The 14,691-nt window shown below is 43.1% G+C and overlaps 1 pseudogene across 1 annotated transcript in view; it reads right to left on the bottom strand.

Moving 5' to 3' along the window:
- LOC306879929 (laminin subunit alpha-2-like) overlaps positions 1–14,691 on the bottom strand; it is a 225,482-nt pseudogene that overhangs the window by 8,753 nt on the left and 202,038 nt on the right. Inside the window, exons 45-49 of the transcript in view lie at positions 9,095–9,254; positions 7,947–8,064; positions 7,699–7,842; positions 6,593–6,775; positions 3,957–4,213 (exon numbers count right to left, since the gene is read on the bottom strand). The product of the transcript in view is annotated as a laminin subunit alpha-2-like (transcript). The remainder of the gene's footprint in view (positions 1–3,956; positions 4,214–6,592; positions 6,776–7,698; positions 7,843–7,946; positions 8,065–9,094; positions 9,255–14,691) is intronic.

Here is a 14,691-nt window from a genome sequence, read left to right as displayed (position 1 = left end):
CTTCCACTGTTACCCATAATCACCTTCCTAAGCGCTCAGACAGGCAAAAAGAACAGCATTGAACCGTCTCACACAGTCACCTGTGTGTCTGTGTTTGCAATCAGCTGGAAGAAAGCTGGATTTCTCAAAACTACGCAATGCAGCTAACAATCAGGCTTAGTCATAACTATACAGGATCTTTGTGTTTTGTGGGGTTTAAAAGACAATTTGTATTCAGTAATATTTTTAACTGCACTGACACAATCAAATGAAAGGTAGCTGTTCTCATTCAGCTACCTTTTTATTTTTTTTTGCTTAAGATCTCAGTTTTAAGTACTTCTCTCTGGGTTTAGAGAGCATCATAACACAGAATCTGCATTTTTTTAAAAGGTTCGTATTGATGTCTTGTTAACTGTAGACTCTGGGGATGTTGCAATTCTGGTATAAATAGCATTTGATAATATAGCCATAAAATTACACAGCTGGTAGGGATTCAAGGTACTGTTTTAAATTGACTTAAGTCCTATTTAACTAATAAAAGTTTTACAATTACTTTAGGTGAATTTGCATCATCTTTGGCCCCTTTTAAGTGTGGGGTTCCTCAAGGATCTAGTCTGGGACCCATTGTGTTTTCACTATATATATATATATATATATTCCAAATTGGGTTTCTACAAAAATAAAAAAGGGAAACATTTTCACTGCCAGTGAAGAAGTGAAGTAACTAAAGACTTAAAAACACGGTTAGCTTTTTGCATGGTTGATTTTTTTGCATTTAAACAAATCTATGGTATCTACAGTGTATATATATAATAAATATAACTTAAGGTGCACTTTTGACTTATGCCTAACTCAAATTCGACAAACACATAAATTCTGTTGTCAGGTCAAGCTTTTTTTCTATTAAGAACACAGGCAAAGATCAAGCCATTTTCGTCTTTTTGTGACTTTTTTTAATTTCCTATATGTAGAGAAAATTAGTCAGTCCACATTGTCAAGACTGCAAATCAGTTCAGTTCAGAACGCTGCTACTGGACTGGACAGGTTTTTTTCTTCTCAACACTGACTGCCTATCCATTATAGTATTGATATACAATTCATATACAAAGATCCCATTGTTCATTTTAAAGTCTTTAAATGGCGTAGCACCATTTTATCTTTTAGATTTACTACAACTGTCCAGACCACTTCTCTGACCAGAATCTCCTTATTGTTCCTAGGTCTCGACACCTGCAGTGTTAGCCCTGAAGCTCTGGAGGATTTGCATCCAAACATTAGAACTGCATCCACACTGGTGTCTTTCAAATCTCTTTTAAAATGTCATCTCTTCTTCCAGGCTCTTTTTTTCTGTCAGTACCTGTTTTGAGATATGTTGGAACCTGTTTTTTTATGTTGTGTAGTGATGTTTTAGAGATTTGTTAGACCCTCAATGTATGTGTTGCGTAACAGTGGTGTGTGTGTTTATAGTTGACCCTTCTCAAAAACCCGCCTTCCTTAGTTACTGTTGCTAAGTCCGACAAGCCATGCAGCTCTTACATCACACATCATGCCATGCAGTAAAACAACATGCAGAAAAAAATCACGGAGCAAAGAAAAAACTGGCAACATGCCGATATTCAAGACAGAGCAGGTATCTTCTGGTATGAAACTAGGTCTCATTTAGTTATTTAAGAAATTCAAACAATAAATACCGTTTTGTTGCTCTTTAAAGTGTTGTGACAAATCGCTATAGCACCTCAGTTCAAGCGGCACGTGAACCAATCGTCTTTCCATATTTACTTAAAGCACAGTATAAACATGAATGAACATCAGAACGCATTTTATTTCAACCGCGGAAATATGTTAATACACACAATTTTTCAAGTTTAAGTCCACCGAAGTTAATCTACTCTCCTGTCTGGCAGATGGCGGATCTGACATTATGATTGGTCAGATCGCCTGTCAGTCAGGGAAACTGCTTTGAAACAATCTGTATTATATATAAAGCACTATATAAATAGATGTGACTTGACTTGACCTACAGGAACATTGCATTTTACGTGTGTTTCGTTTAATTAAGAATTGACTGGGATTAATCTTACTCTTTTTTTTGCAGTTAATGTAAATGCATTTAAAGTTCTTGAAATGTGTCTCTTTCACAGTGTAGTGCATTCAGTGTGAAACGGACCACTGATAGTACGGCTTATTGGCACGTACTGTCTGTGCTGTTTTAGCACCTGATTTCCTAAAGCAGCGGTTCCCAAAATAGGGGGCATGGAGTAATAAAAAGGGGGGTACGGCAAGGCTAAGGGATAGTGCACAATCAGATTGTTCGGCAAAAGAAACCCCTTCTGTGTGATGCAAGACCCCACCGCAAAATCATCCCGCTTATTTTGTGGCTACTTGCCACATAAGTAAATAATTTAACACAAATGATAAATTTGACATTTTATTACCTCATGATGTCTTGCAGTACCCACGGGAGTGGTCTGTTATCAGTTGTAGTGGTTGTTGTCATGTAATAACAGACCACTAGATGCGATTGGCCACTAGTACGATTGGCGAATCAGAATTGAGTATTGCAGGGAGTTGTGTAAAAATTTAAATGAAAGATGCATGGTTCTGCACTAAGCATGGATACGTTTGTGAAAAGCCTGCCAGTGCCAGGTAAATATAATGCAGCTGATGAATCTACTTTAAATCTACTACAAAAACAACATTTCTACATCAGACACGAGTGGCACATTCAACAAATCTAAACAGAGCCCATTATAATCAGTGATCCTATATGCGGGATGACTCGACATGACACATTTCTGACAGTTAACTAATGCCCTGTTCTGTTCCTGAGGAAAAAAAAAAATCTAGAAATGGAGGCCCACCAGAAAATCACTTTTGTATAGAAATTAAGACAATCTTGTAAGACTGAAACAACTTGTTCGGAATGCAAGACAGTGTAATTTCCCATCTCTTCCACTTCATTGGCAAAGAAAACTGGTAACACTTGATAGTTCACTTTAGACATTCTACTAACAGTAAGTAACTTTGCAACTACATTATGTTTTATTAACAAAGTTCAGGAGGAGCACGTCAGATACTTAGCCTAATTAAACACAATGGTACGCACTCAAGTCAATCAATGCACAGATATAAATACAGCTGACATACCTCTATTCCTTTGACGGTTAATCAGCATCCCTCCACCGCCCCTCCTTCCCTCAAAAGTATCACTAGAGTTCTCACCACACTATGGGGGGGTACTCTGGGTTCGGGTCATTCCCAAGCTCGGAGCCCCTCCCCAGGACAGCACGCCAACTACGCATTACCAGAATTACCTTACTCGTGCTAACTATATGTAAGTGTGAACTCGTGAAATGTCTACTAGCAGTCATTAGAATATTAGTAGACTGTTTGCTCAATATGTTCTAACACTTTATTTTGATGAGTCCACAACATACAGCATACTGACTATGAGAAACTTTGCAAGTATATGTCAACTTATTCTACCAACCCTAAACCTACCCTAACAGTCTACTCTGAGAGTTAGTAGACATGCAGTTGCAAATGAATGAAAATTAGTTGACATGTAGTTACAAAGTTACTTATAGTTAGTAGAATGTCTAAAGTGGACTATCGAAATAAAGTGTAGCCAGAAAACTTTGTGAAATAATCAGTACTTCAGGACTGAAATTCCATTTACAAAGTCCACACACATTTCCATTCATTTCGTATATTTTCTTTGATGCTGTTTGTTTGTCCCTGCTGGTCTACTGCTGTGATTTTCGATAAATCCGCCTCTAGGTGGAATGTAAAAACAATAAGTCTGGCTGCATGAAACTGTTCAAAGCCTTCCCCCAAATCCGGATTTGATTTATAAAGAATTTTCCTCCGTTGTTTACTGGTAAATAAGAGAACTGGGACAATGGGACTGTTGTGTACAGGACTGTTGTGCAGTTAAAATGTCAATCTGTGTAAAAGGGTTTATCAGCATTGAACACATTTCAGTAATCTCTGAATGAGAGTGTGAGGTGTGTGTGAGCACCTCTCCGGTCTGTCTGCTTGAGCGGCGCGGGATGTGGACAGGCGTCAGGCCCTGTATGAGCTGCGTCATAGAGGTCAGTCCTCCTCTGCCGAACAGGATGATGCCGTTTTCACTCTTTGTGCTGAAGGAGAGAGAGATCTCTGAGCCCACATCAAACGACACAGGCTTCAGCTCCATGTACCCGGGCCTGGGGAAGCTCACGGTGTGCAGGTTCTGACAGAGAGAGAAAGCCAGTGTTTAGTTTGTGGTTTCAGCCAAAATCCTCCTGTGGTTCATCAACTGATGGCATCAGATGGGTGTTTCTTCAACTATGGCAACTGTCCTGGAAACTTTGTATCATGCCTTCATTTTTTTGTTTTTCTACTTTTCAAATGGCTTAATGTTCCTCATTTTTGCACCTAAATGTCACACCGGGTCAAAATTGTATTGTTGAGAGTAGGGCTGCAACAACTAATCGATAAAATCGATTATTATCGATTATGAAAATCATCGACAACGATTCTCATTATCGATTAATCGGGTCTGCCCACAGTGCACGTCCAACTTCAGCTGGTTAGTCAAATTACGGCACTGAATAATGCATTTCTATGGACAAAATGCATCTAAAAATAGTGGAGGAAACAGAATGAGATTCTGCCGGAGAAGCACGTGATCCAAGCTGCCCAAAACATGATAATTCTTTATTTTAAGCTTTAAGTTAATGCATAAGAGTAATGGCTTGCCCTGTCAGGCGCTTTGACAGATGCGTGTGCGTCCTCAGCGCAAAAACGTTCAGTTTACGGTCATATCCTTATCTATAAATGCCACAAATTCACGCGAGCATATCCATTTTTGCATAAAGGTCCGTCCTGACAGTCTGTGTTAAGTTTAAAATACCGAATGAGCGCCGGCGCGTCAGACGGACAGAACACAGTAGAGAGGGAGACAATTAATAGGCTTTTCAGCGCAAACATATCCATTGTGCTGAATTATCTGTTGTTGAAAGTTAATTTAAGGTTTAAAATCAATTAAAATATTTTATGAGAGTAGGAACTTTAAAGGGATAACAGCGTGTAATTGTCTGTCTGAATATAAACATGAGACGCTCCATAACGGCCTTTTACAGGATAAAGAAATGACGAGGTGACTGTGATCAAAGTAGTTCCTGCAGAACATTACTCTTACCTGTTGGTTAACACTGAGTTTGTGTTTTTATTCGTCTTTATTATTATCTTTATTATTTTAATTTTTAATAGAGGTTTAAACTATATTCAATTTTTACAATGCTTAACACATTTATGTAAGTTTAACAATGTGTTTATGTAAGGTTTGTGCCACTGCTGCTCTAAAGTAACAGTATTGGTGATAACCAAAATCATTTTTCGGCTGTCTGTACTGGTTAGTACTCCAATATGTGTAAGCTCTTTAGTAACAGTAGTAGGCTATTTTTAATGCTATAATATCATTATTGCTGTTATCTATGAAAGAAAACCAGAGCACTTATTTTTTCTTGTATTTTTTATTTGAGTATTTTTTTTTTCGCGATACCCAATTGCAGTCAAAAAGTACATAAACAATACCAGCAAGAATGCAAGCTGTTATGAGGCCATTTTTTATTATTATGTCTAATAAATGACAATAACATTTTAAAATTAACAAATTTTTGACAAATTTCTAAAATATGTTTTCTCTTTATTATGCTAAGTGGTCTAATAAATTAAGCACTGTATGTTTTCATAGCATTCCGTTGTCACGTTTGTTTGAAGGACATTGGGCAGAATGTGGAATAGTGTTTTTTTTGGTCAATATTTTTTTAATCCGATTAATCGATTAATCGAAAGAATAATCGGCCAACTAATCGATTATCAAAATAATCGTTAGTTTCAGCCCTAAACTCAGGTTTGCACTTGTTCAGGAAGTAAAGTAACATGCGTGTGCATTGAGGACGATGTTGTTAGTGGATACAAGCAAAAGGGAGTCTGCGATTGTGCAGCATAATTGTGCAATGAATGCAAACAAAAAAAAAAGATTCCTCAAAAAGACTCATACAGTAGATGCAAGTGTCACTCACTCTGATGTGCGTAGTACCATTAATAAAAAAAAAAAATACATTGACGGGCATTGTTGTTTGTGATGATATAAAACATCCTATTTAAGTAATTAGGATGGTGCAAAATATGAATGTATGTACATTTGTATAATTATACAGTATATCTCCTTTGCACCAATGTTATTGATAACTAAAACTAACGCTATTACAAGTATATTTAATAGACCACTGAAATAAATCCAAAATAAAATGTAAAAAAAACCAAACAATGAAATAAAAGTAAATTATAAAAGCTCACATGGCATATCTGAATACATGCATCTACTGTAAGAGCTGTGACCATGTGATGATCTTCACTGGAAAAATTATAATTTTGGTTTTGCCATGCTCATCATATGACTTCAGAAGATTTGAAATACATTGCACATGTCACATGAGCTACTGTTCTGAAAGCTTACAAAGAACCACTGTGAACATCGTGTCGCACAGAAGAAAGAAACACATTTTGAACAGCACGAGGCTGGGTAAGTGACGGATGCTTATTTTTCAGACCGGCTCGGCACACTGCTGAAGGTGAGCTGCTCTGTTCTCATGTCTGTACCTTCTTTCTTCATGCGGGACATGGTGAACGACTTCCATTTGCCGTCATTATAGCGTTTGTCACTGATGATGGAGCCGGTGCCTGAGCCCAGATCATAACTCACTTTTACCCTCCCATCACTCAGCTCTGCACTCATGAAGTCCTTCTGCTCAAACAGACAGAGCACAGATAGAACCAGCAGAACGCATGCAAATACTGTATAATGGCTCATTTATTTGGTATAAAGGGGTTATCAGATGCAAAATTCACTTTTACATGTTGTTTGAACATAAATGTGTGTTGGCAGTGTTTTGTACACATCCACACTATAATGATAAAAATACACCCAGTTTTTTTATTTTTTATCCCTATAAATAATATCCCCTTTCTCAAATCAAGCCGTTCTCAGATTCTTGGCTGTGTGATGTCACACAGACCCAGGCCCCTCCCACAATTGTTGATCGACAGCAGCGTTTAATCATAGACCCGCCCTAAGTGAGCTGAGAACAGTTCGTCATTGTTTCGACGCCGGAGCAGATGTAGACAAAAATGTCTCCTAAGTGATTAAGGTGTTCTGTTGTTGGATGTAATAATGAACATAGCAGTTGTCATTTACCCCCGACATCTGAGCTGCTGAAGACGCAGAGGATTACGTTTGTTTTTCAAGGGAATGCCCCCCCGATCTGCCTAAATGCATCTATGTTTGCACGAATTATTCGTGATCCAGCCTCACCTACAGAAGAAGGGAGTATAAGATTCTTTTATGAATTTTTACAAATTGCCTTTCCTAATAATGTCCTAGTTAGCCAGTTCCACGGCTAAAGTAAACAGTCTCATGAGAACGGCTCATCACCCCACAGAAGAGAGGGGCGGGGTCAGCAGAGCTCATTAGCATTTAAAGGAACATGGACTAAAACGGCTCGCTGTGAACAGAGCTGTTTTTGAGGTTAAAAGGGTGTTGTTTTATACTACCATTGAGTAATTGTAACCAAAGTATGTTATAGACTTTTCATTAAGACCCTAAAGAATTATATCAACTTGTGGAAAATGGGCATCCGATGACCCCTTTAAGCATGGTCGGGCTGTTACCATGTCTTTGGTGGCAAAGTACACCATGAGCGCGTCGGCGGAGAACGTGCAAAACTTGAACATGACGGTGGAAATGTTGGGGTTCCATCTGATGGCGGCGTATCCCTCTCCGTCAAACTGAACCATGTCTTCAGTGTCCGCTGGCTGAGGACCACACACACACACACACACACACACACACACACACACACACACAACAACACTGAGCTCCTCACACTGAACTGATGTGTGTGTGTTGCTCACCTGACCACACATCCAGCACAATCCCCGTTTCTCTCTCTGTAGTTCCAGAGGCCGATGGGTTTTCCATCCAGACGTCTCTCCCATACAGCCTGAGAACATGGTGGTTTTCACAGCGTCTGCCTTCTACACACACACACGAGGAGAATGTATTTCACATGATAAAACAGTTCAGACTTAATATTATGACAAACTGCACAATAATTCAAAATATATTCTTTCAAAACAAGTCCCATTCAGGCAATCTTTGCCATTGTAACAGTAATGTCATTGATTTCACAGCACTGATACTATTGAATGGGAACAGAACTCAATCAAATTAGTTCACAATTCATGTACCGAGTAAAATATTAATGAAAATTGATTAGTAATGCCTTACACTACTGCATTACATCAAAAAGTAATACGTTACTGTAATGCATTACTTTTGTAACGCATTACTCCCAACGCTGGTGGTAAGTGAAATCTTATGTACTAAAATGTAACAGGCTACAGCTAGCAAGAAGCTAACCATGTCCCTTTAGTGGCTCGCGTTATTTTATTAGAATGCGTTATTTGCTTTCCGTGCCTTTCTGAATACAGACACCAACCCATTCCTCCACTTCACATCCCCTGCACAGCCTGGAACATAACATTTAATTCCATGATCTGCCATTATCGCTGTTGTCCGCACTCGTACTTCTTCACAATACCTGCAGAACTTCTGATGGTTTGGCTGGCGGCTGGCATAGAACATGGGCGATATATGCAAATGTTGTGGGCGTAACTATTAGTGATCCCGACTGTAATGTCACAGTCGGTGTTATGTTCTGATTCGCCTATTTTTCAGCGGTCTTTTGCATTCACTAGATTTACATAAGAAGGAAGAAACAATGGTGTTTGAGGCTTACAGTATGTCATTTCCATGCACAGAACTCCTATTATTCAACTATGCCAAGGTAAATACAGTTTTCCATTTTATGGCGCCTTAAAGACAACTGGTTTGTATTACAAGTTTTTATAATGCAATATTTAAATATGCAAATTATACATTATAATATAATTAAATATGCAATAATTTGCATACATTTTCTAGACAGGATTCTGAACACTGGGTGAGTCTGGTTCAAAATACTTGTTCGACTTTGTTGACATCGATATTAGCAATCTCTCTCACCTTCACGGATCCCAGCATGCCGCCGACAAACAGGTAAGCGTTCTGGTCCACATCCTGCACGGTGTTACTCTCGGGTGATTTGGCGCTTCTGAGGGTCGGTAAGATGCCTGTTTTGGGCCCCTCCAGCGCATGGACGGAGATACTGCTGTTCAGCCCGATACTGGACACCACCAACATGAGAATAAGACCAACACTTGAGCCACTGATAATCAACAATACTAATAAATAATAAACAGCTGTTTTCCTTTTCAGTCATGATTAATAGAAGGATTGTACTGTACACTGCAAATAGTAATCAATGTTTCCCCCCAAACACTGTTTATCTTTACTGCGGTCATTAGATGAACATGTGAACTGAAATAACATTTTAGTTCCCTTTCGAAAGCTACAATCGATGCTGCGCTGCTCAGCGCATTGGGAACGCCTTTAGTCGTGACCAGCTGTGAATATTGTGTGTAACACGTCGATAGAATTGACCCGGAGGTAATATAGCCTCGGTCGATGACGTCATCGGCGCGCACCTGCAACACGAGGCTATAAAAAGATGAGCCACAGGTGCATCATCAGGTCTTTTGTCTTCAGACCATTCTGTGCATGTGTGCGTCGAAGAAATATTCTGGCAGGTTTGCAAATCTTTTTTTCTCTCACGTTACAACAAAGAGAAATGAGCCAACAAACCAGTAAGCGCTGTGTTCCTCCATGCTCCCGTCCCATGTCTGAGCTGGATACACACGATTATTGTTTTGTTTGTTTGGGGGAAGAGCACGCGGTTCTGGCTATAGAGAAAGGCGGGTGCGAGCATTGTGACCAGCTCACAGTTAAGATGAGTCTGAACTATTTCCAGTCTGCACCCGCATTACCATCGTGGGGCTCTCGTATGGATCTGCATGACAAGCAAGAGACGGGTCCGTCCCTTTCGCTTGCTGCGTCACCAGATCCTAACATCCCTTCTCGTGATCTCGAAGTGCGCTTCGGTGCTTCTTCGGTTCAGGAGGGGGATGATATATCTCTTGGTTCTTCAGATCGCGAGCAGCCAGCCTCTGAGCATTCCTCTCGCGAAAAGAAATCTGTCGAGGAATTGCTAGAGGTGGTTACTCGCGCGGTGGCCAGGTTACAGATTGACTGGCCACGTGAACAAGAGACCCCCAAACGTAGTAAGCTGTCTAAGTCATGGAGTAAACCATATACTTCTCGCGTCTTTGTGCCTTCGACGTCGACTTTTTCGACTATCGTGGGTGCGAAGTCGCGGGGGTATACGGAGATGCCTCGGGTTGAAGAGACGCTTGCGAGCTATCTCTCGCCCGAAGCCGCATCTTCGATAAAGAAACCTACCCTCCCCACTAAACCTTGTCGTATAACATCATCACTAGTGGGTAAAGCTTTCTAAGCTGCAGGTCAGGCTGGTGCTGCGATGCACACTATGGCACTGTTACAGGCATACCAGGCTGACCTGTTGAAGGATTTGAGTATGGGCAGTACCATCGACGAGGAGGCGTTCTCTGAGCTTCGTCGAGCCACAGATCTGTCTCTCCGTGCGACCAAGCAAACGGCCCGTGCCATCGGCCGTTCAATGAGTGCTTTAGTCAGCACGGAGAGGCACCTGTGGCTGAATCTGACAGGTATTTAAAGAGAAAGATCGTGTGTTTCTGTTAGACTCCCCTGTTTCTCCCTCTGGTTTGTTTGGCGACTCCGTGAACACCGTAGTGGCCAGATTTAAAGAGGTGAAGAAACACGAAGAAGCATTCGTTCAGTTCCTTCCTCGCCGCACTCAAGGGGAGGGGCCGTCTGCCACCCAGCCCCGCGCCGGTCCTTCAAAAGCTAGGGAGGTTAAAAAGCAGAGCGTGGCGGAGCGTGCTCCCCCTCGTAGAGACTGGGGACAGGCTCGCCGCGCTCAGCAACCTCCCAAGCCAGACCTCAGGACTATTATTAACAAGAAGTGGAAGTCCTGATGGTCTGGCACCCAATCTGATGGGGGTAGTCCCCCGCACGATGGGGCGCGTTCAAGATCTCTTCGCCCCTTCCCGCTACCCTCACAAAACCACTCCATCCCCGCCACTTCTCATGCTTCGGGGGGCAGCGGTTTCCAGCGAAATGTTAGATTTTCCGTTGTTTCCGGCTGTCATTCCGGACTCGGAACATCTAACATCCCCTCAAAAGGAAGTATTAAAATTAATACCACTCTCAGAGAGTCTGGCAGCGTGGAAACTTCTGCCAGGCATTTCTGCGTGGGTATTAAGCAAGATAGGATACAGAATCCAATTTATTCGTCGTCCTCCGCGTTTCAACGGCATGGTTTTCACGTCCGTGAAACCGGAGCTGATGCACGTACTGTCACAAGAGCTGCAAACTCTTCTGAGCAAAGAGGCCATAGAACATGTTCCTCTTCCAGAGAGAGAGTCGGGCTATTACAGCAGATACTTCCTGGTTCCCAAAAAGGATGGGGGGGTGCGTCCAATCTTGGATCTTCGAGGCTTAAACCGTGCAGTCAAAGCGCTCGAGTTCAAGATGTTAACCGTCTAGACAGTCGTGACGCAAATTCAACATCACGATTGGTTCATCACGATCGATCTGAAGGACGCATATTTTCACATAGAGATATTGCCACAACACAGGAAATTCCTGAGGTTTGCTTTCGGGAGCGAAGCGTACCAATTTCGGGTTCTTCCATTCGGCCTAGCCTTGTCACCCCGCACATACACAAAATGCATGGATGCAGCACGGGCTCCATTACGACTCCAGGGCATTCGCATTTTGAATTACATTGACGATTGGTTAATATTAGCACAATCGCGAGAGATGGCGCTCCAACACAGAGACATCGTGTTAGCTCATCTAGTTTCTCTAGGGTTGAGACTCAACACCAAGAAAAGTGTTCTTTCTCCTGCCCAGAGAACGACTTATCTCGGGATCGTTTGGGATTCGATCACGATGCGGGCACAACTATCTCCCGCTCATATCGAGACCATTCCGCAGACCATGAGCAAAGTCAGGCTAGGCCAAGATCGCACTGTTCGTCAGTACCAAAAGATGTTAGGTTACATGGCTTCAGCATCCACGGTGATTCCTCTGGGGCTGTTGCACATGAGACCGTTTCAGTTGTGGCTGAAAGCCAGAGGATTTCATCCAAGAGCCAATCCTCAAAGGCAAATAAAAGTGACGCGCCGTGGGCTTCGTACACTATCTCTGTGGCTCAGACCCCGGTTCCTCGCCTTGGGTCCCACTCTAGGGGCGCCGTGTCGTTGCAGACTGCTAATGACGGACGCCTCCCTGATGGGCTGGGGAGCGGTCTTAGATGGCCGTCCAGCTCAAGGGGAATGGGAGGGCCATCAGCTCGATTGGCACATCAATTGCCTCGAGCTGATGGCCGTATTTCTGGCTCTGAAATATTTTCTCCATCAATTGAGGGGCTGTCATGTCCTAGTGTGGGTGGACAACACAGCAGCAGTCTCTTATATAAATCACCAGGGAGGTCTGCGCTCACGCAATCTGAACAGAATAGCGAGGCAGATTTTCTCTGGGCCCAGGACAAGTTCCTGTCACTCAGTGCAGTATACATTCCAGGGCATTTGAATGTGGGAGCAGATTTACTGTCCAAGCAGACACTACCGACGGGGGAATGGAACTCCACCCGGAAGTAGTGAAACAGATTGGGACCAAATTTTACAAAGCGGAGGTGGACCTCTTCGCCTCACTACAGACAGCGCAATGTCCCCTCTACTTCTCTCTGAGTCACCCAGCACCACTGGGTCTGGATGCGATGGCGCACACATGGCCCAAGATGCGCCTGTATGCGTTTCCTCCAGTTTCTCTGCTCCCGGGAGTTCTAGCCAGAGTTCGTCAACAAGGGTCTTGCCTCTTGCTGGTAGTGCCACGTTGGCCGAACAGAGTGTGGTTCTCGGAGATAATATCTCTCCTCGACGGCTCGCCGTGGGCGATTCCGGAGAGGAGGGACCTTCGGTCTCAGGCGGAGGGCATGATATTCCATCCCAGGCCCGACCTGTGGAATCTTCACGTTTGGCCCCTGATGGGAACCAACTGAGGTACACTGGGCTTTCGCCTGCCGTTATTGAGACCATTCTGAGTGCTAGAGCTTCCTCCACTAGACAAAGTTATGCCAATAAATGGGGTGTTTTTGAAAGGTGGTGTGTTTTACACAATGTAGATCCAGTCAACTGCCAGGTTGCTTCAGTTCTGGACTTCATGCAGGAGAAATTATCAACAGGCACATACCCTGCTACTCTTAAGGTTTATGTGGCCGCTCTTGCGGCTTGCCACGCCTTGGTAGACGGGGTGCCACTCGGGAGACATCCTCTGGTCTCTCGCTTCCTTCGGGGGGCCAGGCGACTGAGGCCTCCAGTAAAAACCATGGGACTTAGCTACAGTTCTCGAGGGTCTGGTTGAAACCCCCTTTGAACCTATAGAATCAGCGTCTGATAAACGTCTGACTCTAAAAATTGTTTTTTCTCATGGCAATAACTTCCTTGAAGAGAATTGGGGATATGCAGGCTCTGTCTATCTCTCCATCCTGCTTAGACTTTGCCCCAGGAATGGTGAAAGTTATTTTGCATCCACATCCTGATTACCTGCCTAAGGTTCCATTTTCGGCTGTACATCCGGTCATTCTAGAGGCCTTCTGCCCTCCACCGTTCACAACGCCGGAGCAGGAGAAATCTCATAGACTGTGTCCAGTCCGTGCTCTTCAGGCTTACATCCACCGCACTAGCCAGTGGCGTAAGTCAGAGCAACTGTTCGTCTGTTATGGTGGTAGTAACAGAGGAGCAGCTGCCACCAAGCAGACCATGTCTCATTGGGTCAGGGATGCTATTGCTCTTGCTTATGAGGCGCGCGGTCAAGCTTCGCCTATAGGTCTTAGGGCTCACTCCACCAGGGGGGTCGCCTCCTCTAGTGCTTTGGCAAGGGGTGCCCCCTTACAACAGGTTTGTGATGCGGCAGGTTGGTCCTCTCCGCACACATTCATAAGATTTTATAGTTTGGATGTTCATGCCACTCCGGGCTCTCATGTCCTTGAGTCAATGTCACAAGCTAATGTCTGAGGCCTTCTTGCGTTCTTGTGGGCACACCTGCACAACCGTGGGGTCCAGACATTTCCAAGCACGGCGGCGTGGGTATTCTCGTTCCCAATGCGCTGAGCAGCGCAGCATCGATTGTAGCTTTCGAAAGGGAACGTTCCCGGTTACTTAACTGTAACCTTGTTCCCTGAGAAAGCGGAACGAGATGCTGCGCTGCTTTGCCGTGCTGAAGATGTCCCAGGACTGCTCTTCAGACAAAATATTCTGATGATGCACCTGTGGCTCATCTTTTTATAGCCTCGCTATATTACCTCCGGGTCAATTCTATCGACGTGTTACACACAATATTCACAGCTGGTCACGACTAAAGGCGTTCCCAATGCGCTGAGCAGCGCAGCATCTCGTTCCGCTTTCTTAGGGAACAAGGTTACAGTTAAGTAACCGGGAACGTTTTGTAAAGAAAATCTAATGTAGGCAAAATTCACATCTGTCTCCAGAATAACATCTGTAAAGGAATCAGAAACAGTTAAGCATAAGCATTTGATAAGAAGTAATGATATTTTACCA

The sequence above is a fragment of the Barbus barbus genome, assembly GCF_936440315.1.
Source record: "Barbus barbus genome assembly, chromosome: 14".
NCBI classification, from domain to species: domain Eukaryota; kingdom Metazoa; phylum Chordata; class Actinopteri; order Cypriniformes; family Cyprinidae; genus Barbus; species Barbus barbus.
The sequence above is the reverse complement of the archived record's forward strand: the minus strand, read 5'-3'. Positions and strand labels throughout refer to the sequence as shown.